The sequence below is a fragment of the Gopherus flavomarginatus genome, chromosome 7 (genome assembly GCF_025201925.1).
Source record: "Gopherus flavomarginatus isolate rGopFla2 chromosome 7, rGopFla2.mat.asm, whole genome shotgun sequence".
NCBI classification, from domain to species: domain Eukaryota; kingdom Metazoa; phylum Chordata; order Testudines; family Testudinidae; genus Gopherus; species Gopherus flavomarginatus.
This window is the reverse complement of record NC_066623.1, coordinates 46,655,694-46,682,529: the sequence shown is the minus strand read 5'-3', so window position 1 is coordinate 46,682,529 and position 26,836 is coordinate 46,655,694.

The following is a 26,836-nucleotide window of genomic DNA, read 5'->3' as shown; positions in this document are numbered from 1 at the left end:
GCCTCTCAAATATCCTTGGAGCGAAGGGAAATTTTGAGAGTGGTGGAAAAAAGGTTATCGCGTGGAGAGACACGGGGGCACAAGTGTCAGCTATCCACCAATCCATGGTGGACCCCAAATTCATCAACCTAAAGGCCCAAGTGACAACTTACCCCTTCATGTCACAAGTGGTAAACTTGCCTACAGCTAAACTGCCTGTCCAGTACAAAGGCTGGTCAGGAATATGGACATTTTCAGTCTACGACAATTATCACATCCCCATGCTACTGGGGGAAGACTTGGTCAACCAGGTATAGTGGGCCAAGAGGATGGGAATGGTTACACGCAGCCAAGCCAGGCAAGCTTCCAGACCCACCCCTGTTCATGAGTCGTCCACAGGGGCCCCGTCTGTGTTGGCAGAGACCCAGACAGAGGTAGTGGACCCGGATCCCCTGCCAACAACTGCAACAGTCACAGTATCTCCAGTCCCAGACCCGGACCTGGAAACGCAAACAGCACCAGAACCATTGCCAGCACTGACGTCAGTGCTGGGAAACACATCTTCAACCCCAGAGCCAGAGGGCGCTAGCAAGCCTGAACTGGCAGAAGCAGCAAACCACCATACCCAAGAGGCTCAGCCAGAGCCTGAAATACCACTTGGTGCATCAGCGAAGAGTGGTTCACCAGCCACAAAAACAACCCCAGCACCTACATCGCTTCCCGAGGGACCAAGCCGAAGTCCACAGTCTAAGGAAGAACTGGTGTCTCCAGCCTCCAGGAAAAAGTTCCAGACTGAGCAGGAAGCAGATGACAGCCATCAGAAAGCTTGGGCGGTGGCACGAAGCACCCCACCACCTCTCAGCTCTTCTAACCAATCCCGGTTTGTTATAGAACAAGGGCTTTTATATAAGGAGACTCTTTTTTGTGGACACCGGGAAGACTGGCATCCACAAAAACAGTTGGTGGTTCCAACTAAGTACAGGGAAAAGCTCTTAAGCTTAGCCCATGATCATCCCAGTGGCCATGCTGGGGTGAACAGAACCAAAGACCAGTTGGGGAAGTCCTTCCACTGGGAGGGGATGGGCAAGGATGTTGCCAAGTATGTCCAGTGTTGTGAGGTGTGCCAAAGAGTGGGAAAGCCCCAAGACCAGGTCAAGGCCCCTCTCCAGCCACTCCCCATAATTGAGGTCCCATTTCAGCGAGTAGCTGTGGATATTCTTGGTCCATTCCCAAAAAAAGACACCCAGAGGAAAGCAGTACATACTGACTTTCGTGGACTTTACTACCCGATGGCCGGAAGTAGTAGCTCTAGGCAACACTAGGGCTAAAACTGTGTGCCAGGCCCTAACAGACATTTTTGCCAGGATAGATTGGCCCTCCGATATCCTTACAGATTCAGGGACAAATTTCCTAGCAGGGACCATGAAAGGACTGCGGAAAACTCATGGGGTGAATCACTTGGTTGCCACCCCGTACCACCATCAAACCAATGGCCTGATGGAAAGGTTTAATGGAACTTTGGGGGCCATAATACATAAATTCATGAATGAGCACTCCAATGACTGGGAGCTAGTGTTGCAGCAGTTGCTCTTTGCTTACAGGGCTGTACCACATCCCAGTTTAGGGTTTTCACCGTTTGAGCTTGTGTATGGCCATGAGGTTAAAGGGCCATTACAGTTGGTGAAACAGCAATGGGAGGGGTTTACACCCTCTCCAAGAACTAACAGTTTGAACTTTGTAAGCAACCTACAAAACACCCTCCGACACTCTTTAGCCCTCGCTAAAAAACCCTAAAGGATGCTCAAAAAGAGCAAAAGGCCTGATATGATAAACATACCAGAGAGCATTCCGTCAAGGTAGGAGACCAGGTTATGGTCTTAAAGGTGCAACAGGCCCATAAAATGGAAGCATCAGGGTAAGGGCCATTCACGGTCCAAGAGCGCCTGGGAGCTGTTAACTACTTCATAGCATTTCCCAATTCCTCCCTAAAGCCCAGAGTATACCATGTTAATTCTCTCAAGCCCTTTTATTCCAGAGACTTACAGGTTTGTCAGTTTACTCCCCAGGGAGGAGATGATGCTGAGTGGTCTGACGGTGTCTACGATAAAGGGAAAAGTGATGGTGGCATGGAAGAGGTGAACCTCTCTATAACCCTGGAACGTCTGCAGCGGCAACAGATCAAGGAGTTAATGCATTCTCCAGTGAAAGTTTCCCAAAATCAACTGGTTAAAAATTGTCCTTGCAATGTGAAGAATTTTGTAGTTGTACATAATTAGTAGCATATGTAAGGGTGCATGTGGTTATTAATCTGTTTATTCTAGAGTTCTAGGGAGAAATCACTGCCAGTGTGGTTCCATACGGTCAGCTATTTGGGGGGCGTGTCATAAACGGATAGTTAAGAGTTAATGGAACAGAAGTACTTCATATCTCTTTTGCCTGGAAAGGGTTAACAAAATCAGTAAGCCAGGCTGTCACCTGAGCAGTGGACCAGTCCGGGGACAGGATACTTTCAAATCTTAAGGGAGGGAAGTTTTTGTGTGTGCTGTTAGTTTTTAGTTGCTGTTCACTCTGGGTTCTCAGAGGGACTGGACGTGCAACCAGGTTTCTCTCTAGTCTCTCCGATACAGGCTCTTATAAGATCAGAATAGTGAGTACTAGATAGATAAGGCGAGCTAAGCTTATGTTCGTTTTCTTTATTTGCAAATGTGTATTTGGCTAGGAGGAGTTCAAATTTGTATTTTGCTGAAAGGATTTTAATTTGTACTTGAATACTTAGGCTGGGAGGGTATTCCCAGTGTCTATAGCTGAAAGACCCTGTAACATATTCCATCTTAAATTTACAAAGATAATTTTTACTGTTTTTTCTTTCTTTAATTAAAAGCTTTTCTTGTTTAAGAACCTGATTGTTTTTTCATTCTGGTGAGACCCCAGGAGACTGGGTCTGGATTCACTAGGGAATTGATGGGGAGAAAGGAGGGAAGGGGAAGAGAAAGGTTATTTTCTCTCTGTGTTAGGATTACTTTCTCTCTCAGGGAGAGTCTGGGAGTGGGAGAGAGAAGGAGGGGGGGAAGGTGGATTTTCCTCTCTGTTTCAAGATTCAAGGAGTTTGAATCACAGTGATCTTCCAGGGTAACCCAGGAAGGGGAAGCCTCGGAGAGTCAACGGTGAGGGAAAGGGTTTACTTTCCTTGTGTTAAGATCCAGAGGGACTGGGTCTTGGGGGTCCCCGAGCAAGGTTTTGAGGGGACCAGAGTGTACCAGTCACTGGAATTCCTGGTTTGTGGCAGCACTACAAGTACTAAGCTGGTAATTGAGCTTAGAGGAATTCATGCTGGTACCCCATCTTTTGGACGCTAAGGTTCAGAGTGGGGAATTATACCATGACACAGGGGCTCTACCCGTGGGACCCCTAACCATAGGTCTAGAGGCCCCGCTCCTGGGACCGCTAATCCTAGCTCAAGGAGCCCTACCCCTTTTGCCCCTAACCCTATCTCCAGGGGCCCTACACGTGGGGCCCCTATCCCTAGCTCCAGGGCAGCTACCCCTGGGGCCCCTAACCCTAGCTCCAGGGGCCCTCCCTGTGGGGCCCCTAATCCTGGCTCCAGGGCCCTACACGTGGAGGCCCTAACCCTAGCTCCAGGGGCTATACCCATGAGACCCTTAACCCTAGCTCCAGGAGACCCATTCTTGTAGCACCTAACCCTAGCTCCAGGGGCCCAGTCTCTGAGGCCTCTAACCCTACCTCCAGGGGCCGTACACATCGGCCCCCGCCCTTTTTCTAACAGCCCTACCCCTGGGACCGAAACAATAGCTACAGGGGCCCTACACATGGGGCCCCTAATCCTAGCTCAGGGGCCCTTCGCGTGGGGTCCCTTACCATATCTCCAGGGTCTCTATCTATTGGACCCCTAACTCTAGTTCCAGGGGCCATACCCGTGGGGTCCCTAACCCTAGCTGCGGGAACCTTACCCGTGGGGCCCCTATCGCTAGGTGCAGGTTCCCTAACCCTGAGGCCCCTAACCCTATATCCAGGGGCCCTGCGCGTGAGGCCTTTAACCCGAGCGCCAGTGGCCGTACCCGTGGGGACGCTATCCCTAGCTCCAGGGCACTTACCCCTGGGTCCCCTAAACCTAGCTCCAGGGGCCCTTCCCCTGGGGCCCCTAACCCTAATTCCAGGGGCCCTACCCCTGGGTCCCCTAACCGTAGCTCCAGAGACCCTACCCGTGGGGCCCCTAACCCTAGCTCCAGGGGACCGATCCCTGGGACCCTAACCATAGGTCCAGGGGCCCTACCCGTGGGACACCTAACCCGAGCTCCAGCGGCCCTAAGCGTGGGCCCTCAAACTGTAGCTCCTGGAGCCCCATTCCATGGGCCCCTAAAACTAGCTCCAGAGGCCCTTCCCATGGGGCCCTTAACCCTAGCTCCAGGGCCCTACACGTGAGGCCCCAAACCCTAGCTCCAGGGGCCCTACTCATGGGGCCCCTAACCCTAGCTTCAAGGGCCCTATGCGTGGGGCACCTAACCATATCTCCAGAGCTCTACTCGTGGGAAACCTAACCCTAGTTCAAGGGGCCCTACCCGTTTGGCCGCTAACCCTAGCTCCAGGGACCATACCCGTTGGGCCCCTAACCCTTGCTCCAGGGGTCCTACGAGTGGGGTCCCTCACCCTAGCTAGAGAGACCCTACCCGTGGGACCCCTAACTCTAGCTCCAGGGGACCTACCCCTGAGGCCCCTAACCCTAGCTCAATGGGCCATGCCCGTAGGGCCTCTAACCCTAGCTCCAGTGGCCCCACCGCTGGGACCCCTAACCTTAGCTATAGGGGCCCCATCCCTGGGGCCTCTAACCCTAGCTCCAGGGGCCCTACCCATGGAGCCCCAAACCTAGCTTCAGGGCCCTGACCCATGGAGTCATAATCCTAGCTCCCGAGTCCTTATCCGTGGTACCCCTAACCCTAGCTCTAGGGTCCCTACCTGTTTTTTTCCATAACACTAGCTCCCGGGGCCCTACTCCTGGAACCCCTAATCCTAGCTCCAGGGGCACTACCCATGGGGCCCCTAACCCTAGCTCCAGAGTCCCTACTCCTGAGGCCCCTTACCAAAGCTCCAGGGGCCCCACTCTGTGACCCTTAACGCTAGCTCCAAGGGCCTCATCCATGGGGCTCCTAACATTAGCACCAAGGGCCATACTCGTGGGGACCCTAACCCTAGCTCCAGGGGACCTGCCTGTGGGGTCCTTACCTTAGCTCCAGGGGCCCAAACCCTGGAAACATTAACACTATCTCCAGGTGCCCCACCAATGCGAAGCCTAACCCTTGCTCCAGGGTCCCCACCCCTGGGGCCCCTACCCCTAGCTCCAGGGGCCATGCCTGTAGAGCCGCAAACCCAAGCTTCAGGTGCCCTCCCTGTTGGGCCTCTAACCCTAGATCCAGACACCCTACCCGTGAGACCCCTAACCCTACTACCAGGGATCCCACCTATGGGGTCCCTAACCCTAGCTCCAGGGGCCCTACCCATGAGGTCCTTAACCCTAGCTCAAGGGGCCCTTCCCATTGGGACCCTAACCTTAGCTCCGGATGCCCTTCCCATTGAACCCCTAACCCTTGGTTCAGGGGCCCTATCCGTGGGGCCCCTAACCCTAGCGCCAGAGGCCCTACCCATGGAGCCCTTAACCCTAGCTCCAGAGGCCCTACCCGTGGGACCCCTAACTCTAACTGCAGGGGACCTACCCGTGGGGCCCCTTGCCATAAACAGATAAGTAAGAGTTAATAGAAGTGAAGTACTTCATATCTCTTTTGCCTGCAAAGAGTTAACAAGATATTTAAGCAAGGCTGTCACCTGACCAGAGGACCAATCAGGGGACAGGATACTTTTAAATCTTGAGGGAGGGAAGCTTGTGTGTGTGCTGTTAGAATTTGGTTGTTGTTCACTCTGGAGGCTCAGAGGGACCAGACGTGAAACTAAGTTTCTCTCCAATCTCTGTGATACAGGTGCTTATATGTCTAAAATAGTGAGTACTAGGTAGATAAGGCGAGTTAGGCTTATGTTTGTTTTCTTTATTTGCAAATGTGTATTTGGCTGGAATGAGTTCAAATGTGTATTTGACTGGAAGGATTTTAATTTGTACTTGTATACTTAGGCTGGGAGCGTATTCTCAGTGTCTATAGCTGAAAGACTCTGTAACATATTCCATCTTAAATTTACAAAGATAACCTTTACTGTTTTTCCTTCCTTAATTAAAAGCTTTTCTTGTTTAAGTACCTGATTGTTTTTTTATTCTGGTGAGACCCCAGGGGACTGGGTCTGGGTTCACCAGGGAATTGGTGGGGAGAAGGAGTGAAAGGGGAGAGAAAGGTTAATTTTCTCTCTGTGTTAGGATTACTTTCTCTCTCAGGGAGAGTCTGGGAATGGGAGAGAGAAGAAGGGGAGGAATGTGGATTTTCCTCTCTGTTTCAAGATTCAAGGAGTTTGAATCACAGTGATCTTCCAGGGTAACCCAGGGAGGGGAAGCCTCGGAGAGTCAATGGTGAGGGAAAGGGTTTACTTTCCTTGTGTTAAGATCCAGAGGGACTGGGCTTTAGGGGTCCCCGGGCAAAGTTTTGGGGGGACCAGAGTGTACCAGACTCTGGAATTCCTGGTTGGTGGCAGTGCTACAAGTACTAAGCTGGTAATTGAGCTTAGAGGAATTCATGCTGGTACCCCATCTTTTGAACATTAAGGTTCAGAGTGGGGAATTATACCATGACACCCCTAACGCTAGCTCCAGGTGCCCAACCCATGGGACCCCTAACCCTAGCACTAGCGGACCTACCCCTGGAGCCCCTAACCCTAGTTTCAGGGGCCCTACCCGTGGGGCCCCTAACCCTAGTTCCAGGGGCCCCACCCCTTGGACACCTAACCCTAACTCCAGTGGCCCCATCCCTGGGGCTCCAAACCCTAGCTCCAGGCGCCCTACCCATGGTGCCCCTAATCCTAGTTCCAGGGGTCCCACTCCTGGGACCTCTTCCCCTTGCTCCAGGGGCCCTACCCATGGGGCCCCTAACCCTAGTTCCAGGGGACCCTACCAGTGGGGACTGTTACCTTAGCTCCAGGGGTCCTACCCATGGGACCCCTAACCCTAGCTCCAGGGCCCATGCCCGTGCGACCCCTCACCCTATCTCCAGGAGCCCTACCCCATGTGCCCCTAACCCTAGCTTCAGAGGCCCTATCCGTGAGGCCCCTTACACTAGCTCCAGGGGCCCTACGTGTCAGCCCCCAAACCCTAGCTCCAGGGCCCATGCCCGTGGGGCCCCTAACCCTAGCTCTTGCGGCTATACCGGTGGGATCCATAACCCTAATTCGAGGGAATCCACTACTAGGACCCCTATCCCTAGCTCCAGGGCCCCTACTCGTGGGAACCTTAACTGTAGCTCTAGGGGTTCGACCGCTGGGGCCCCAACCCTAGTTGCAGGAGCTCCATTCCTGGGTCCCCTAGCCCAGCTCCAGGGACCCTACTTGTGGGGCCCCTACTCCTAGCTCTAAAGTCCCTATCAATTTAGCCCCTAACCCTCGATCCAGAGGCCCTACACCTGGGACCCCTAACCCTAACTCCAGGGGCCCTACCCGTGGGGACACTATCCCTAGCTCCAGAGGTCCTACCCATGGGACCCCTAACCCTAGCTCCAGGAGCCCTACTCCTGCAGCCCCTAACCCTAGCTTCAGGGGCCTACCCATGGGTCCTCTAACCCTAACTCCAGGGGCCACATCTCTGGGGCCCTTAACCCAACACCTCGGGCCCCAATCCCTAGTTCCAGGGGCCCTACCTGTTGGGCCCCTAACCCTAGATCCAGGGGCCCCATCCCTGGGGCCACAAACCCTAGCTCCAGGATCCCTACCTGTGGGGCACCTAACCCAAGATCAAAGGGCTCAACCCTGGGACCCCTAACCCTAGATTCAGGGGCACTATCCCTGGGGCCTCTATCCCTAGCTCCAGGGGATCTACCCGTGGGGTCACTAACATTAGCTCCAGAGGCCCTACCCGTGGGACTCCTAAACCTATGTCCAGGGGCCTCACCCATGGGACTCATTACCCGAGCTCAAGAGGCCCCATCAGTGGGGCCCCTAACCCTACCTCCAGGGGCCCTAATTGTGGGACCACTAACCCTAGATCCAGGGTCCCTATCCATGGGGCCCCTAAACCTTGCTCCAGGGGCACTACATTTGGGGCCCCTAACCATTGCTCAAGGGGCCCTACCCCTGGACCCAAACACTAGCTGCAGGGGCTCTAACCGTGGGGCCCCTAAGCCTAATTCCAGAGGCCTTACTCATGGGCCCCTATGCCTAGGTGCAGTGACCTATCCCATGGAGCCCCTAACCCTAGTTCCAGGGGCCCAACTCGTGAGGCCCCTAACCCTAGCTGTAGGGTCCCTACCCATGGAGCTCCTAACCCTAACTCCAGGGGCCCTACATCTGGCACCAATAACGCTAGCTCCAGATGCCCTACCCGTTTGACCCCTAACCCTAGCTCCAGCAACCCTACCCATGGAAGCCCTAACCCTAGCTCAGTGGAACCTATCCCTGTGGCCCGTAGCTCTAGCTCCAGGGGCCATACCCGTGGAACCACTAACCCTAGCTCCAGGAGACCTACCCCTGGGGCCCCTAACCCTAGCTCGAGGGGCCATACACATGGGGCCCTAATATTAGCTCAGATGCCCCGCACCTGGGATCCCTAACTTTAGCTCCATGGGCCACATCCCTGGGGCCCCTAACCCTAGTTCCAGGGGCTGTACCTGTGGGTCCCCTTACCCTGGCTCCAGGGGCCCTACACATGGGGCCATTAACCCAACCTCCAGAGGCCCTAAGCGTTGGACCCCTAACACTAGCTCCAGGGGCACTACCCCTGGGGCCCCTAAACCTACCTCCAAGGGCCATACCCATAGGGCCCCTAACTCTAGCTGCAGAGTCCCTAACCGTTGTGCCTCTAACCCTATCTCCAGAGGCCTGACCCCTGGGAAACCTACCCCTAGGTCCAGAGGTCATGCCTGTGGGGCCCCTAACCCTTGCTCCATGGCCCCCACCCCTGGGACCCCTAACCCTAGCTCCAGAGGCCCTCCTCGTGGGGCCCCTAACCCTAGTTCCAGAGGCCCTACCCGTGGGACCCCTAAACCCATGACCAGGGGCCTCACCCATGGGACTCCTTACCCTAGCTCAAGGGCCCCCATCAGTGGGCCCCCTAACTCTAGCTCCAAGGGCCCTAATCTTGGGGCCGCTAACCCTAGCTCCAGGGGCCCTATCCATGGGGCCCCTAACTCTTGCTCCAGTTGCCCTACACGTGGGGCCCCTAACCCTTGTTCGAGGGGCCCTACCCCTGGACCCAAACACTAGCTGCAGGGGTTCTAACCATGGTGCCCCTAACCCTAACTCCAGGGGCCTTACTCCTGTGCCCCTATCCCTAAATGCAGTGGCCTATCCCATGGAGCCCCTAACCCTAGTTCCAGTGTCCCTACCCTTGGGGCCCCTAACGCTATCTCCAGGGGCCCTCCATCTGTGACCAATAACGATAGCTCCAGATGCCCTACCCGTTTGACCCCTAACCCTAGCTCCAGCGGCCCTACCCGTGGAAACCCTAATCCTAGCTTGATGGAACCTAACCCTGTGGCCCCTAGCTCTACCTCCAGGGGCCATTCCCGTGGGACCACTAACCCTAGCTCCAGGAGCCCTACCCCTGGGGCCCCTAACCCTAGATCGAGGGGCCATATACGTGGCGCCCCTAACCCTTGCTCCATGGGCCCCATCCCTGGAATCCCTAACCCTAGCTCCAGGGGCTCTACCCGTTGGGCCCTTTATCCTAGTTCCAGGTTCCCCACTCCTGGGACTGCAAACCCTAGCTTAAGGTCCCAATTAATAGATACTCAAACTCTATCTCCAGGGGCCCTGCCCGTGGGGCCCATAACTTTATCTCCAGGGGCCGTGCCCGTGGTGGGCCTAACCCTAGCTCCAGGGGCCTTACCCTTGGGGCCCCTAACCATAGCTCCAGGGGCTCTACCCATGGGACCACTAACCCTAGTTCCAGGGTCCCTACACTTGAGGCCCCTATCACAAAGTGTAGGAGAGCTACCCCTGGGGACCATAACCCTAGCTCCAGGGACCCTACCCGTGGGACCCCAATCGTTGCTCCAGTGGCCCTACCCCTGGCACCCCTAGCTTTAGCTCCCCGGGCCCCTTCCCTTGGGCCCGTAATCCTAGCTCCAGGGCCCCTACACTTGGTGCCCCTAAGCTAGCTCCAGGTGCCCTATGAGTGGGAACCCTAACTCTATCTGCAGGGTCTCTACCCATGGGGCCCCTAATATTAGCTCCAGAAGCCCTTCCCGTGAGATCCCTAAACCTTAATCTAGGGCTCCTATCCTGGGGCCCATATCCCTAGCTCCAGGGGCCCTACCCATGGGGCCCCTAACCCTAGCATCAGGGGCTCCATCCCTGGGGCCTCTAAACCTAGCTCCAGGGGCCCTACCCGTGGGGCCTCTAACCCTAGCTACAGGGCCCCTATCCGTGTGGCCCCTAACGCTAGCTCCAGAGTCCTTACCCGTGGGACTCCTAATTCTATCTCCAGGGTCCCTACCCCTTGGGCCCCTATCCCTATCTCCAGGGGTCCCACCCCTGGAATCCCTAACCCTAGCTCCAGAGTCCACATCCCTGGGGCACCTAACCCTAGCTCTAGGGGTCCTGCACGAAGGGCCCCAAAAGATATATCCAGGGGCCCTACCAGTGGGGCCCCTATCCCTTGCTCCAGGGGAGCTACCAATGGGGCTCCTAACCCTAACTTCAGGCGCTCTACTGTGGGACCCTTATCCGTAGCTACAGGGGCACTACCAACAGGGCCCCTAATTCTAGCTCAAGGGGCCCTACCCTTGGGACCCTAACCCTGGCAGCAGGGGCCCTACCCGTGGGGTCTCTAACCCTAGCCCCAGAGGACCTACCCGTGAGACCCCTAACCCTTGCTTCAGGGGCCCTACCCCTCGGGCCCCAATCCCTAGCTCCAGGGCCCCTACCCCTGAGGCCCCTATCCCTAGATCCAGGGGCCCCAACTGGAGCCCTTTACCCTCACTCCAGAGGCCCTAACCATGGGGCACTAACCCAAGCTCCAATGGCCTCACCCCTGGAACTCCTCACTGGCGATCCAGGGGCCCCATCCCAGGGGCCTCTAACCCTAGCTCCAGGACCTCTACCCATGGGGCCCTAAACCTAACTCCAGATCCCCTACCCGTGGGGCCCCTATCCCTAGCTCCAGAGGCCCTACCTGTGGGACTCCTAACCCTAGCTCCAGCAGCTCCGTTTGTGGATCCTCTAACCCTATCTCCAGGGGCCCTACCAATGGGGCCCCTAATGCTAGCTTGAGGGACCCTACACGTGGGAGCCCTATCCCTTACTCCAGGGGCCCTACCCTGGGACCCAAACCCTAGCTACAGGGTCCCTACACATAGGTCCCCAAACCCTAACTGTAGTGGGCATACGCTTGGGCCCCCTAACCAAATCTCCAGGGGCTCTTCCTGTGGGACCAATAACCCTAGTTTCAGGTGCCCTACCCGTGGTGCCCCTAACCCTAGATCCAGGGGCCTCACCCCTGGGACCCCTAACCTTAGTTCCAGGGGCCCCATCCCTTGGGCCCCTAATCGTAGCTCCAGGGACACTACCCGTAGGGCCCCTAATCTTGGCTCCAGGGCCTACAGGTGGGGTCCTTAAGCCTAGCTCTAGATGTCCTACCCATGGGACCCATAACCTTAGCTCCAGGGGCCCTATCCCTGCGTCCCCTAGCTCTTGCTTCAGGGGTCATACTTTTGGGGCCCCTAACCCTAGTCCCAGGGACCCCACCCCTGGAAACGCTAACCCTAGCTCCAGGGGCACTACCCATGGCTCTAGCTCCAGGGCCCCTACATGTGAGGCCCCTAATCCTTGCTCTAGAGGCCCTATCCTTGGGACCCTTAACCATAGCTCCAGGGGCTCTACCCCTGGGGCCCCGTAACTCTCATGCCAGAGGCCATACTCGTGGGGCCACTAACCCTAGCTCCAGAGGCCTCATCCTTGGAACCCCTAACCCTAGCTCCAGGGGCTCCATCCCTGGGGCCCCTAACCGTAGCTCCAGGTTTCCCACCCGTGGGGTCCCTAATCCTAGCTAAAGGGGCCATACCCGTGGGGCCCGAAACCCTAGCTCCAGGGACCCCACCCCTAGGACCCCTAACCCTAGCTCCCATCCCTGGAGCCTCTAAACCTAGTTCCAGGGGCCCTACCCTTGTTGCCACTATCCCTAGCTCCAAGGCCACTACCCATGGGGCCCCTAACCCTAGATCCAGAGGACTTACCCACGGGACCGCTAACCCTTGCAGCGGGGGCCCCACCCCGGGACCCCTAACCCTAGCTCCAGGAGCCCCATCCCTGGGGCCTCTAACCAAAGCTCAAGGGGCTCTACCCGTGGGTCCCCTATCCCTAGTTCCAGTGGCCCTACCCGTGGGGCCCCTGTCATAAACGGATAGTTAAGAGTTAATGGAACAGAAGAACTTCATCTCTCTTTTGCCTGTAAAGGGTTAACAAGATCAATGAGCCAGGCTGCCACCTGCCCAGAGGACCAATCAGAGGACAGGATACTTTCAAATGTTGAGGGAGGGAAGTTTTTTATGTGCTGTTAGTTTTTTGGTTGTTGTTCACTCTGGGGGATCAGAGGGATCAGATGTGCAACCAGGTTTCTCTCTAATCTCTCTGATTCAGGCTCTTATAAGTTCAGAAAGGTGAGTACTAGGTAGATAAAGCGAGTTAGGCTTTGGTTGTTTTTCTTTATTTGCAAATGTGTATTTGGTTGGAAGGAGTTCAAATGTGTATTTGGCTGGGAGGAGTTCAAGTTTGTATTTTGCTGAAAGGATTTTAATTTGTACTTGTATACCTGGGCTGGGAGGGTATTCCCAGTGTCTACAGCTGAAAGACCCTGTACCTATTCCATCTTAAATTTACAAAGAAAATTTTTACCTTTGTTCTTTCTTTAATTAAAAGATTTTCTTGTTTAAAAGCCTGATTGATTCTTTATTCTGGTGAGACCCCAGGGGACTGGGTCTGGATTCGCCAGGGACTTGGTGGGAAGCAAAGAGGGAAGGGGGAGAGACAGGTTAATTTCTATCTGTGTTAGGATTACTGTCTCTCTCAGGGAGAGTCTGGGAGTGGGAGAGAGAAGGAGAGGGGAAATGTGGATTTTCCTCTCTGTTTCAAGATTCAAGGAGTTTGAATCACAGTGATCTTCCAGGGTAACCCAGGGAGGGGAAGCCTGGGAGAGGCAAAACGAGGGAAAGGGTTTACTTTCCTTGTGTTAAGATCCAGAAGGTCTGGGTTTTGGGGGTAACCCGGGCAAGGTTTTGGGGGGACCAGAGTGTACCAGGCACTGGAATTCCTGGTTGGTGGCAACGCTACAGGTTCTAAGCTGGTAACTGAGCTTAGAGGAATTCATGCTGGTACCCCATCTTTTGGACGCAAAGGTTCAGAGTGGGGAATTATACCATGACAGCCCCTAACCTTAGCTCCAGATTTGCTACACATGGGAGCCCTAACCCTAGCTCTAGGGGCCCAACCCTGGGGGCTCCTAACCCTTGCTCCAGAGGCTCAACCCATGTGGCCTCTAACCTTATCTCCAGGGGTCTCACCCCTGGGACCCCTAACCCTAGCTCCAGGGGCTCCATCCCTGGGGACAACAATCCTAGCTCCAGGAGCCCTACCCCTGGTTCCCCTAATCCTAGCTCCAGGGGCCCTAACCGTGGGGCCACTCATCCTGGCTCTAGGGACCCTAATCGTGGGGCCACTAACCCTAGCTCGAGGGCTCTACCTTTGGGACCTCCAACCATAGCTATAGAGTCCCTACCCATGGGGCCCCTAATACTAGCTCCAGAGTCCCTACCTGTGGGACCCCTAACACCACTCCAGGGGCCCTAGCCCTGGGACCCCTAACCCTAGCTCAAGGGGCCCACCCCGTAGGGCCTCTAACCCTATATCCAGGTGCCCCACTCCTCGGACCCCTAATCCTAGCTCCAGGAGTCGTACCACTGGGTCCCCTAAACCTAGCTCCAGGGGCTATATCCATGCAGCCCCTAACCATAGCTCCAGGGGCCCTACCGGTGGGGTCCCTAACTCTTACTCCAGGGGCCCTACTCCTGGATCCGGTGGGGTCCCTTACCCTAGCTCCAGGGGCCCCATCCCTGGGGCCCCTAACCTTAGATCCAGGGGCCCTAATTGTGGGATCCCTTACCCTAGCTCCAGGGGCCCTATGACCCTGTCCCCTAACCTTAGCTCCAGGGGCCCTATCCATGGGACCCCTAAGCCCAGCTCCAGAGGCCCTACCCCTGAGACCCCTAACCCTTTATCTACGAGCCCTACCCCTGAGGCCCCAATCCCTAGCTCCCGGTGTCCTACCCATGGGGCCCCTAACCCTAGCTCCAGGGGCCCCACCCTGAGACTTCTACCCTAGCTCCAGGGACCCCATCCTTCAGGTCACTAAACCTAGCTCCAGGGGCCCTACCCGTGAGGCCCCAAACCCTAGCTCCAGGGGCCCTACCCCTGCAGCTCGTAACTCTATCTCCAAGGGCTGCACCCGTGGGACCCCCAACCCTAGCTTCAGGGCCCCTACCACTGAGGCCTTTAGCCCTAGCCCCAAGGGCCATAACTGTGGGACCCCTAACCATGGCTCCAGGGGCCCCACCCCTGTGACCCCTAACCCTAGCTCCAGGGGCCCCATACCTTGGACCCCTAACCCTAGCTCCAGGGACCCTACCCGTAGTGCCCCTAACCCTAGCGGCAGGGTCCCTGCCCATCGGGCCCCTGACCCTACCCATGGGGACTCTAACCCTAGCTACAGAGTCCTTACCCTTTGGACCCCGATCCCTAGCTCCAGGGGCCCTAGCCCTTGGGCCCCTAACCCTGGCTCCAAGGGCCATACCCATGGGGGCCCTAAACCTATCTCCAGGTGCCCCACCCCTGGGACCCCTTACCCTAGCTCCAGAGCCCCCATCCTTGGGGATCCTAACCCTAGCTTCAGGGGGCCTATCTGTGCGGCCCCTAACTCTAGCTCCAGGGGCCCTACCCGTGGAAACCTAACCCTAGCTCCAGGGGCCCCATCCCTGGGGCCTCTAACCCTTGCTCCAAAGGCCCTACCCATGGGGCCCCTAACCCTAGCTGCAGAGGCCCTACCCGTGGGACCTCTAACCCCAGTTCCAGGGGCTCTATCCCTGAGGCCCCGAACCCAAGTTCCATGCGCCCTACCCATGGGGGCCCTAACCCTAGCTCCTGGAGCCCTACCCCTGGGACCCCTAATCCTAGCTCCAAGGTCCCTATCACTGGGGCCCCTAACCATAGCTCCAGAGGGCCTACCGTAGGGCCCCTAACCCTGGCTCCAGAATCCCCATTCGTGGATCCCCTAACCCTAGCGCCAAGGTCCTTACTCATGGGGCTCCTAACCCTAGCTCGAGGGACCCTACTACAGGGGCCCTACCTCTTGGACCCAAACCCTAGCTACAGAGGACCTACACATGGGTCCCAAAAACCTTGCTCCAGGGGGCCTTCGTGTTGATCCCCTAAACATATCTCCAGGGGCTCTACCTGTGGGACCACTAACCCTAGTTCCAGGACCCCATTCCTGGGGCCCCTTACCCTAGCTCCAGGGGCCCTACGTGTGGGGCACCTACCGCTTGTTCCAGGGGCAATATCCCTGGGACCCGAACCCTAGCTGCAGGGGTCCTACCCATGGGACCCCTAACCCTATCTTCAAGGGCCCGATGGTTGGGGCCACTAACCATATCTGCAGGAGCTCAACCTGTAGGAAACCTAACCGTAGTTCCAGGGCCCCTAACCGTGGGGCCCCTAACCCTAGCTCCAGGGGACTTACCCGTGGGGCTTCAATCCCTATGTGCAAGGGCTCTGCCCATAGGCCCCTAACCTAACTTCCAGGGGACTTACCCATGTGGCCCCTAACCCTAGCTTGAGGGACCCTACATGTAGGGACCCTAATCCTTTCTACAGGGGCCGTACCCCTTGGAACCAAACCCTACCTATAGGGACCCTACACATGGGTCCCCAAACCCTAGCTCCAGGGGGCCTTGGCATCAATCCCCTAACCATATCTGCAGGGGCTCTACCCGTGACACCACTAACCCTAATTCTAGGGGCCCTACCCGTGGGACCTGTAACCCTAGCTCCAGGGGACCCACCTCTGGGACACCTAACCTTCGCTCCAGGGTCACCATCCCTGGGTCCCCTAACCCTGGCTTTAGAGGCCCTACACGTAGGGTACTTAACCATAGCTCCAGAGGCCCAACCCATGGGACCCCTAACCATAGCTCCAGGGGTCCTACCTTTGGGGCCCCTAGAACTTCCTCCAAGGACTATAATCGTGGGGCCTCTAACCCAAGGTCCAGGGACCCCTACACCTGGGAACCCTAACCCTAGCTCCAGGGGTCCCATCCCTGGGTCCACTAACATTAGCTCCAGGGGCCCTACTCATGGGGCCCATAACCGTAGCTTCAGGATCCCTACCCTTGGGGCCCCTAACCCTAGCCCCAGAGGCCTAACCCGTGGGGCCCCTAATCCTAGCTCCAGGGGCCCTACCCTTGGGACCCCTATCCCTAGCTCAAGGAGCCCTATTTTTGGGTCCCCTAATCCTAGCTCCAGGGGTCCTACATTTCGGGCCCCTAACGCTTGTTCCAGGGGCAATATTCCTGGGACCCAAACTCTAGCTACAGGGGCCCTACCCGTGGGACCCCTATCCATATCTCCAAGGGCCCTGCACGCGGGGCTCCTAACCAGGTCTCCAGGGGCTCAACTTGTGGGAAACCTAACCATAGTTTCAGGGGCCCTAACTGTGGGGCACCTAAACCTAGCTCCAGGGGCCTTATACGTCGGGTGCCAATCCCTAGGTGCAGGGGCCTCTAACCCTATCTCCAGGTGCCCAACCTGTGGGGCCCCTAACCCTAGTTCCAGCAGCCCTACGATTGGGGACCCTAACCCTAGCTCCAGAGGCCCTAACTGTGGGACCTCTAACCCTAGCTCAAGTGGACTTACCCCGGGGCACCTAACACTACCTTCAGGGGCTGTACCCGTGAGACCCCTAACTCTAGCTCTGGGGACCCTAACCCATCTCCTGGAGCCCTACCGTGGTGCACCTAATCCTAACTCCAGTTTCCCGATTCCTGGAGCCCCTAACCCTAGCTCCATGGTCACATCCCTGGGTCCCCTAAACCAGCTCCAGGGACCCTATCCGTGGGTACCCTAACCCTAGCTCCAGGGGCCCTATCCCTGGGGCCCCTAAACCTCGCTCAAGAGACACAACCCTTGGGGCCCCAAAATCTAGCTCCAGGGGACCCACCTCTGGGAACCCTAACGTTAGCTTCAGGGGCCCAATCCCAGGGGCCACTAACCCTAGCTCCAGGGGCCCTACCCGAGAGGCCCCTAAACCTAGCTCCAGGGGCCCTACCCATGGAGCCTCTAAACCTAGCTCCAGTGGCCCTGCCCATGGGGCCCCTAATCCTAGCTCCAGGGGCCCTACCGTTGGGGGCCCTTACCCTAGCTTCAGGGGCACTATCCCGGGAGCCTCTTACCAAAGCTCAAGGGTTCCAAATTCTTGGTCCCCTAACCCTAGCTCCAGGTGCCCTTCCCTTGGGGCCTCTAACCCAAGCTCTGGAGCCCCAAGCCTGGGACCAATAACTCTAGCTCCAGGGCCTTAGTCCCTGTGACTCCTAATCCTACCTCCAGGGGCCCTGCCCGTGGGGCTCTTTCCTTACCTCCAGGGGCCTAACCTGCGGGGCCCCTCACCCTATCTCCAGGGGCCCTATCCGTGGGGTCCCTAACTCTAGGACCAGGGGCCTTGCCCGTGGGGCTTCTAACCCTAGCTCCAACGGCCCTGCCCATAGGGCCCGTATCCCCAGCTCAGGGGTTCTAATCCTGGGGCCCCTTACCCTAGCTCCAATGGCTCTTACCCTCGGGCCTAAACCATAGCTCCAGGGGCCCTACCCATATGGCCTCTAACCCTAGATCCAGGGGCCCTTCCCGTGGGATCCCTAACTCTAGCTTCAGGGGCCCTCCTCATGGGGACCCTAACCCTAGCTGCAGGGGCCCTACCCCTTTGGCCCCTAACCCTATCTCTAGGGGCCCTACCCGTGGGACCCCTAACTCTAGCTCCAGGTGACCCATCCCTGGGGCTCGTAACTGTAGTTCCAAGGGCCCTGCCCGTGGGTCCCCAAACCTTAAATCCAGGAGCGCTCCCCGTGGGGGCCCTTACCTTAGCTCCAGGGGCCCTACCCATGGGGCCCTTAAGCCTAGCTCCAGTGGCCCTTCCAATGGAACCCTTAACTCTAGCTCCTAGAGCCCCACCCCTGAGAACTTTTAGCCAGCTCCAGGGCCCCCACCTCTGGGGCCCCTAACCCTAGCTCCAAGGGCCCTGCCCGGGGGCTACTTATATAACTCCAGGGGCCCTACCCATGGGGCACCTAACTCTAGCTCCAGAGGCCCTTCCCAAGTGACCCCTAACCCTAGCTCCAGGGGCTCTTCCCGTGGGAGTTCTAACCTTAGCTCCAGGGGCTTTTCCCCTTGGGTCCCTAAACCTAGCTCCAGGGAGCTATCTCTTGGGCCCCTAACTCTAGCTCCAGGGGACCTAGGAGTGGAAGCCAATAACCGTAGCTCCAGGGACCCTATGCGTGGGGTTCCTAACCCTAGCTACAGGGGCTCTTCCCGTTGGAGACCTAACCCTAGCTTCAGGGTCCCCTAACTCTAGATCCAGGGGCTCTACCCATGGGGCCATTAACCCTAGCTCCAGTTCCCCCGCCCGCGTGGGGCCCCTAACCCTAGCTCCAGAGGCCCTTCACGTGAGACCCCTAACCCTAGGTCCTGGGAACCTATTCGTGGGGCTCCTAACCCTAGCTCCAGAGACTCTACCTGTTGGAGGCCTTACCCTTGCTCAAAGGGCACTGCCCATGGGCCTCTAACCCTAATTCCACGGGCCCTACCCTTGAGGCCCCAACCCTAGCTCCAGAGGACCTACCCGTGGGACCCCTAAGCATAGCTCCAGAGGCCCTACTCATGAAAACTCTGTCCTAGCTCCAGGTGCCCTACCACTGGGGCCTCTAAAGCTAGCTCAAGAGGCCCAACTGGTGAGGCCCCTAACCCTTACTTCAGGGGCCCAATCCCTGGGGCCTCTAACACTAGCTGCAGGGGCCGTACCTATGGGGGCCCTGAACCTAGCTCCAGGGGCCCTGCCAGTGGGGTCCCGTACACTAGCTCCGGGGCCATACCCCTGGGGCCCCTAACCCTAGCTCCAGGGACCGTACCTGTGGGGCCCCAGCCCTAACTAAAGGGGCCCCACCCCTGGGACTCCTAACCCTTGCTGCAGGATCCCCATCGCTTGGACCCTAATCCTAGCTTCAGGGGCCCCACCCTTGGGGCCTCTCACCCTAGCTCCAAGGGCCCTACGCGTGGGGCCCCTAACGCTAGCTCCAGAGGTCCTTCTCGTGGGACCTCTAACCCTAGCTCTATGGGCTGTACCCGTGGGGCCTTTAACAATACCTCCAGGGGCCTCACCACTGGGAAACCTAACCCTAATTCAATGGTCTCCACCCCTGGGGCCCCTAACACTAGTTCCAGGGGCCCTGCCCATGGGGTCCCTAACCTTAACTCCATTGGCCCTCCCCATGGCACCCTTAACATTAGCTCCAGGGGCCCCATCCCTGGAAACCCTAACACTACCTCCTGGGGCCCTACACCTCGGACCTCTATCCCTACCTCCAGGGGGCCCAACACATCAGCCTGCTAACCCTTGCTCCAGGGGCCCTACGTGTGGGACCCCTAACCCTAGCTCCAGGGGCCCTTCTCCTGGGACCTCTAACCCTAGCTCAAGGAGCTCTACCCATGGGGTCCTTAACCCTAGCTTCACTGCACCTGCCTGTTTGGCCCCTATCCCTAGCTCCAGAGGCCATTCCCATGGCACCCCTGTCCCTAAGTCACGGGGCCCTATTCGTGGGACTCCCAACCCTAGCTCCAGTGGCCGTACCCGTGGGAGGCCTAAGCCTTGCTCAAGGAGTCCTGCCCATGGGGCCCCTCACCCTAACTCCAAAGACACTACCCGTGGGGCCCCTAACCCTAGCTCCAGAGGCCCTACTCATGGTATCCCTAACTCTATCTCCCGGGGCCCTACCCGTGTGACCCCTAACCTTAGCTCTATGGGCCATACTCATGGGGCCCCTAACAGTAGCTTCAGTGGCCCGACCAAGCTAACTCAAGAAGCCCAACCTGTGGGGCCCATAGCCCTAGCTCCAGGGGCTCTACCAGAATGGGCCCTAAACCTAGCTCCAGGTGCCCTACCCATGGAGTGCCTTACCCTGGAACCAGAGGCCCTTCCTGTGGGGCCCCTAACCCTAGCTCCAGGGGCCCCTCCTATGAGGACCCTCATCAGAAATCCAGGGGTCCTACCCCTTGGGCCCCTAATCCTAGCTCCAGGGGCCTTACCCATGGGTCCCGTAACCCTTGCCTAGAAGCCCTCCCCTGGGGCCCCTTACCCTAGCTCCAGGAGCCATACCCGTGGGGCCCCAGCCCTAGGCAAAGGGTCCCCACCCTGGGACCCCTAACCCTTGCTCCAGGATCCCCATCCCTTGGACCTTAATCCTAGCTCCAGGAGCCCAACCCCTGGGACCACTAACCCTACCTCCAGGGAACCAACCCATGGGGCTCCTATCCCTAGCTTCAGGGCCCTATGCGTGGGACCTCTAACCCTACCTCCAGAGGCCCTATCTGTGAGGCCCCTAATCTGAGCTACAAAGGCCCTGCCCATGGGAGCTCAAACCCAAGCTCGAAGGGCCGTTCCCATGAGGCCCCTAAGCCAAGCTAAAGGGGCCCAACCCGTGGGGCCCTTTACCCTAGCTTCAGGTGCCTCACCCCTGGAAACCCTAATACTAGTTCCAGGGGCCCCATCCCTGGGATTCCTAACCCTAGCTCCAGGGTCCCTACACTTGGGGCCCCAAACCCTAGCTCCAGAGGCCCTTCCCGTGGGACCCCTAACCCTAGCTCCAGGGGCCCTATCCGTGGGATCCCTAACCCTAACTCCAGGGGACCTACCCGTGGCACCCCTAACCCTCGCTCCAGAGGCCCTACCCATGGGACCTCTAAAGCTAGCTCCAGGGGCCCTACCCCTGTGGCCCCTAACTCTAACTCCAGGAGCCCTATTCTTGGGGCCCCTAAACCTAGCTGCAGGGTCCCCACCCCTAGGGCTCCTAAACCTAGTTACAGGGGCCCTACCCATCCAGGAGGCCTACAAGTGGGACCCTTAAACCTATCTCCAGGGTCCTTACCCCTGGGAACCCTAACCCTAGCTGCAAGGGCCCCACCCCTGGGACTCCTAACTCTTCCTCCAGGGTCCCTTCCTGTGGGACCCCTAACCCTAGCTCCATAGGCCCTACCCATGGGACCCCTAACCATTGCTCTAGGGGCCCCACTTCTGGGTCCCCTAACCCTAGCTCCAGGAGTCCTACCAGTCGGTCCCCTAACCCTAGCTCAAGGAGCCCTTTCTCTGAAACCTTTAACCCTAGCTCCAGATGCCCTTCCCATGGGACCTCAAACCCTAGCGCCAGGGGCCCTACCCGTGGGACCTCTAACCATAGCTCCAGAGGCTCTTCCCATGGGACCCCTGACCCTAGGTTCTGGGACCCTATCCGTGGGGCTTCTAACCCTAGCTCGAGAGGCCCTACCCATGGGAGGCCGAACCCTTTCTCAAGGGGCACTGCCCGTGGTGCCTCAAACCCTAACTCCACGGGCCTTACCAGTGAGGCCCCTAACCCTAGCTCCAGGGGCCCTTCTCCTGGGGCCCCTAATGCTAGCTCCAGGGGCCCTACCCGTGAGGCCACTAACCCTAGCTCCAGAGACATTCCCGTGGGACCCCTCACCATAGCTCCCGGGGACCTATAATTCGGGTCCTAACCCTAGCTCCAGAGTCCCTACCCCTGGGAGCCCTAACATTTGCTATAGGGGCCCTGCCCATGGAGCCCCTAACCCTAAATCCAGGGGCTGTACCCGTGGAGCAGGTAACCCTAACTTCAGAGGCTCTACCCGTGGGACCCCTAACCCTATCTCCAGGGGCCCAACCCGTGGAACCCCTAACCGAAGGTCCAGAGGACCCACCCCTGGGACCCCTAACCCTAGCTTCAGGGGCCCCATCCCTGGGGCTCTTAACTCTAGCTCCAGGGGCCCTTCCCATGGGGCCCCTAACCCTAGCTCAACACTCTCTGCCCATGGGGCCCTTACCTTAGCTCCAGGGGCCCTACCTGTGGGGCCCTTAACCCTAGATAAAGCTGCCCCACCACTGGGAACCTTAAACTTAGCTCCAGGGGCCCCACCACTTGGGCCCCTAACCCTAGCTCCAGGGGCCCTAACCATGGGGCCCCTAACCCTAGCAGCAGGGGCCCTGCCAGTGGGGTCCCTAACCCTAGCTACAGGGGCCCTACCCGCAGTTCCGCTAATACTACCTCCAGTGGAGCTACCAGTGGGGCCCTTAACCCTAGCTCCATGGGCCCAACCCTTGGGAACCCTAACCCTAGTTCAAGGGGTCACACCCTTGGGGCCCCTAACCCTAGTTCCAGGGGCCCTACGCGTGGGGTGCCTAGCCTTAGCTCCAGGGGCCCTTACCCTGGGGCCCCAAACCCTAGCTCCTGGGTCCCTACTCATGGGGCCCTAAACACTAGCTCCAGGGGCTCTACTAGTGGGGCCTCTAACTCTGGCTCCAGATGCCCTTCCTGTGGGACCCCTAACCCAAGATCCAGGGGCCCTACCCCTGGTACCCCTAACCCTACCTTCAGGGGCCCTACCCACGGGGCCCCTAACCCTAGTTCCAGGGGCCCCACCCCTGGGACCCTAACCCTAGCTCCAGGGGCCCCATCCCTGCGGCTCCAAACCCTAGCTGCAGTGCTCCTACCCCTGGGGCCCCAACCTTAGTTTCAGGGTCCCTTCCTGTTCGGCCCCTAACCCTAGCTACCATGGCCAAACCTGTCGGGACCCTAACCCAGCTCTAGGTTCCCTACCCGTGGGTCCCGTAACCATAGTTCCAGGGCACTACCCCTTGGGCCCCAATCCCCAATTCCAGGGGTCTTACCTGTTTGAGCCCCTAACCCTAGCTGCAGGGGCCCTACCTCTAGTTCCCCTTACCCTAGTTCAAGGGACCCTACCCACAGTACCCCTAATACTAGCTCCAGGAGCCCTAACCGTGAGGCTCATAACCCTAGCAGCAAGGGCCCTGTCCGTGGGTCAACTAACCCTTGCTCCAGGGGCTCTACCCGTGGGGCCCTTAACCCTAGCTCCAGGGACCCCACCCCTGGAAACGCTTACACTAGCTGCAGAGGCCCCACCGCTGGGAACCCTAACCCTAGTTCGAGGGGCCACACTCCTGGGGCCCATACCCTACCTTCAGAGGCCCTGCATGGGGGGGCCCCTAACCCTAGCTTCAGGGGCCTTTACCCTAGGGCCCCAAACCCCAGCTCCTGGGTCCCTACCCTAGGGGCCGTTAACATTTGTTCCGGAGGCTCTTCCCGTGGGACTGCCACCCAAGATCCAGGGACCCTATCCGTGGAGCCCCTAATCCTAGCTGCAGTGGCCCTTACCCTGGGGCCCGGAACCCTAGCTCCTGGGACCCTACTCGTGGGGCCCTTAAATCTAGCTCCAGGGGCCCTACCAGTAGGGCCCCTAACCCTGGCTCCAGAGGCCCTTCCCGTTGGACCCCTAACCCAAGATCCAGGGTCCCTATCCTTGGGGCACCTAAACCTAGCTAAAGAGGTCCTTCTCGTGGGACCCCCAACCCAAGATGCAGGGGCCCTACCCCTGGGTCCCCTAACCCTACCTTCAGGTGCCCTACCCATGGGGCCCCTAATCCTAGTTCCAGGTGCCCCACTCCTGGGATTCTAATCTTAGCTCCAGGGGCTCCATCTCTGCGGCTCCAAATCGTAGCTGCAGGGGCCCTACCCCTGGGGCCCCAAACCCTAGCTTCAGGGGCCCTTCCCGTGGGGCCCTTAATCCTAGTTCCAGGGGCCCCACCCTTGGGACCCCTAACCTTAGCTTCAGGGGCCCCATCCCTGGGGTTACGAACCCTAGCTCCAGGTTCTCTACCCTTGGGGCCGCTAACCCTAACTCCAGGGTCCCCACCTCTGGATACCCTAACACTAGCTCCAAGAGCCCCATCCCTGGGGCTCCTAACGCTAGCTCCACGAGCCCTCCAAGTTGGAAACCTAACCCTAGCTCCTGGGGCCCCATCCCTGGGACCCCACCCCTACCTCCAGGGGCCCAAACCGTGAGGCACCTAGTCCTAGCTCCAGGGTCCCTACCCCTGTGACCCCTAACCCTAGCTCCAGGGGCCCTACCCCTTGGTCCCCTCACCCTACCTGCAGGGACCCTACTCATGCGGATCCTTACCCTAGGTACAGGGGCCCTACCCATGGGGCCCCTAACCATAGCTCCAAGGGCCCTTCCCATGCGGCCCCTAACCCAAACTTCAGGGACCCTTCCCGTGGGACCCTTAACCCTATCTCCAGTGGCCCTACCCCTGGTGCCCCTAACCCTAGTTTAAGAGGCCCTACCTGTGTGGCCCCTTACCCTAGCTCCAGGGGCCATACCCCGTGGGTCGACCAACCCTAGCTCCAGGGGCTCTGCCCGTGGGGGCCCTAACCCTAACTCCTCGGGTTCTACCTGAGGGACCCCTTACTCTCGTACCAGGGGCCCTATCCATGGGACCCCTATCCCTAGTTATACGGGAGATATCTCTTGGGCCCCTAACCGTTGCTCCAGGGACCCTCCTCTTGGGACTGCTAACCATAACTCCAGGCCCTTCACCCTAGTTCAAGGGGCCCCATCCCTGTGTCTCCTAACCCAGCTCTAGTGGCCCTACCCTTGGGGCCCTTACCCAGCTCCAGGGGCACCACCTCTGGGATCCCTAAACCTAGCTACAGGGTCCCCATCCCTTGGGGCCCCTATCCATAGCTCCAGGGGCCCTTCCCGTGGGACTCCTAACCTTAGCTCCAAGAGCCCTTCCCATGGGGCCCGTAACCCTAGCTCCTGGGGCCCCACCCCTGGGAACCCTAACCCTATCCCCATGGGCCCTATCCCTTGGGCCCCCACCATAGCTGCAGAGACCCTACCCGAGGGGACCCTTACCCTATCTCCAGGGGCCCTACGTGTGGGTCGCCCAACCCTTGCTCCTGGGACCCTGCCCGTGAGGCCCGTAACCCTTGTTCCAGTGGCTCTGCCCATGGGTCCCCTAACCCTAGTTCCAGGGGCCATATCCAAGAGGCCCCTATCCGTAGCTCCAGGGGGGCTGTCTCTTCGGTCCTTAACCCTACCTCCAGGGGCCCTTCTTGTGGGACCTCTAACCATAGCTCCAGGGGCTGGACCCCTGTGGCCCCTAATACTAGTTCCAGGGGCCCCATTCCTGGGTCCCCTAACCCAGCTCCAGGGGCCCTCCTTGTGGGGCCCCTAATTCAAGCTCCTAGCTCCGTACCCATTTGGTCCCTAACCTTTGATGCAGAGGCCCTACCCGTGGGACCCCTCACCCTAGCTCCAGGGACCCTACCTGTGGGGCCCCTAACCCTATCCCTAGGAGCACCACCACTGGGACCCCTAACGCTAGCTCCAGGGACCCTAACTGTGGGGCACCTAACACTAGCTCCTGGAGCTCTACTCGTGAGACCCATTACCCTAGTTACAGGGATCCTATCCGTGGGGCCCCTATCCCTAGTTATAGGGGAGATATCTCTTGGGCCACTAACCCTACTTCCAGGAACCCTCCTCTTGAGACCACTAACCATAGCTCCAGGGACTCGACCCCTGGGGCCCATAACCCTAGCTCCAGGGGCCCCATTCCTGGGTCCCCTTGTCATAAACAGATAGCTAAGGGTTAACGTCTCTTTCACCTGGATAGAAGTAATCTGAAACACCTGACCAGAGGACCAATCAGGAAACCAGACTTTTTCAGGTCTGGGTGGAGGGAAGTTTGTGTCTGAGTTCTTTGTCTTCTGCCTGTTGCTCTCTCGGCTATGAGAGGATTTCTGTTTCCTGCTTTCTAATCTTCTGTTTCCAAGTTGTGAGTACAGAGATCATAAAACAATAAAGGTTATTGTTTTTTTTTTCTTTTGTATTTACATGGTATAGTTGCTGGAATGTGTTAAATTGTATTCTTTTGAATAAGGCTGTTTATTCATATTTCTTTTAAGCAATTGACCCTGTATTTGTCACCTTAATACAGAGAGACCATTTTTCATGTATTTTTCTTTCTTTTTACATAAAGCTTTCTTTTTAAGACCTGTTGGAGTTTTCTTTAGTGGGGAACTCCAGGGAATTGAGTCTGTGCTCACCAGGGAATTGGTGGGAGGAAGAAGTCAGGGGAAAATCTGTGTGTGTTAAATTTACTAGCCTGACTTTGCATTCCCTCTGGGTGAGGGGGGAAGAGAGATTAGCTCTCGGTACTTCTGTTTTCCAAGGCTGGAAACGGGGAGGGTGGAATCCCTCTGTTTAGATTCAGGGAGCTTGTTTCTGTGTATCTCTCCAGGAACACCTGGAGGGGGGAAGGGAAACGGTTTATTTCTCTTTGTTGTGAGACTCAAGGGATTTGGGTCTTGGGGTCCCCAGGGAAGGTTTGGGGGGACCAGAGTGCCCCAAAACACTCTAATTTTTTGGGTGGTGGCAGCTTTACCAGGTCCAAACTGGTAACTAAGCTTGGAGGTTTTCATGCTAACCCCCATATTTTGGACGCTAAGGTCCAAATCTGGGACTAGGTTATGATACCCCTAACCCAGCTTCAGTGGCCCTACCCGTGGGGTACCTTACCCAGCTCCAGGGGCCC